The 1086-nt window shown below is 30.1% G+C and overlaps 1 long non-coding RNA gene across 1 annotated transcript; it reads right to left on the reverse strand.

The window, feature by feature from the left end:
• Positions 1 to 1027, reverse strand: LOC146725374 (uncharacterized). Its single transcript, XR_014928812.1, has 2 exons — positions 920 to 1027; positions 1 to 663 (listed from the first exon to the last, which is right to left on the reverse strand). It is a non-coding gene; the product is annotated as an uncharacterized LOC146725374 (long non-coding RNA).
• Between the last annotated feature and the right edge of the window lie 59 nt (positions 1028 to 1086).

Genomic DNA, 1086 nt, shown 5'->3' on the forward strand with positions numbered 1-1086 from the left:
TTGGTGGGAAAAAAATCTGATTTATAATTGCATAACTATCAAAACAATGTTTAACAAGATGCAATCTATCTACATGCAATATTCTAAGTATTTAAACAACTATTATAAATGCTTTCCCCAACTTTGTTTTAATATCCCACCTCCAACAAAAAAAGTCTGAAATTGATGGAAACATATAAAATGCTGTAAATTATGTATTTTGTAGATGGGATGGGATAGATGCTAGGACCGATATATAAAATAAATGGTAAGTGGTAAGACCTTGGTAATTATTCAACATTAGCAGATGTCTTGGGCATGATCATAATCAATAGTATATATGAATAGATTAATTCTAAAACCTATTCAGATATGTCTGATTATAATCACTAACTACCAAGAATCATCATTTACCACTTTCTATGAATGGTTTAAACAGTGATGAAATTATTAATAATCAGTAAATCTAGACAATATGAAAATTTAAGAATTTATATAAAGTAAATCTAAGTATAGTATTGAAAATCAATAAAAAATATATTTCAAAAACAAAACAAGGAATAGTATGGCAATGTTATGTAGCGCCTTTTTCTGATTCACCATCTGTGGAATGGAACTTTCGTCTTTCTAGTCATTTCATTTTCATATATACATTCAAGTAACAGTAAATATGCTCTCGGATTCCTGCAAATACAAAACGATATTGTAATTGAAACAAAGTGGTTTGTGTGGAACTTGATGAATGAAGGAAAGAGAATCAGAGTCAACCTTCTAAGTGTAACACCGGGATGAAAGGCTGAAAGGACTTTTTATTTTAAATTATTTTTATTTATAAAAAATCATGTGTTATATGCGAACTATCTGTATAGAACACTAATGTTACCATGAGTAATTTATCTATAAAGAGGGTTGGAAACTCTTCAAACAGCTTCTTACTTACCATTGTTAAAGTTTATTTATAGGTTCTGTGTTTTGACAGTAGAGCCGCCTTGTTGAGCCATCTGTTGCTGCATCTTAGCTAACATCTCCTGCATACGCCTCAGCTAAAGTAACAAAATATACAATCATTACAGCAAGGCACATACATGTATATGTCAAATTATGTGG

This window comes from Saccoglossus kowalevskii, unplaced genomic scaffold (assembly GCF_978046115.1).
Source record: "Saccoglossus kowalevskii unplaced genomic scaffold, keSacKowa6.1 SCAFFOLD_247, whole genome shotgun sequence".
Lineage (NCBI taxonomy): Eukaryota > Metazoa > Hemichordata > Enteropneusta > Harrimaniidae > Saccoglossus > Saccoglossus kowalevskii.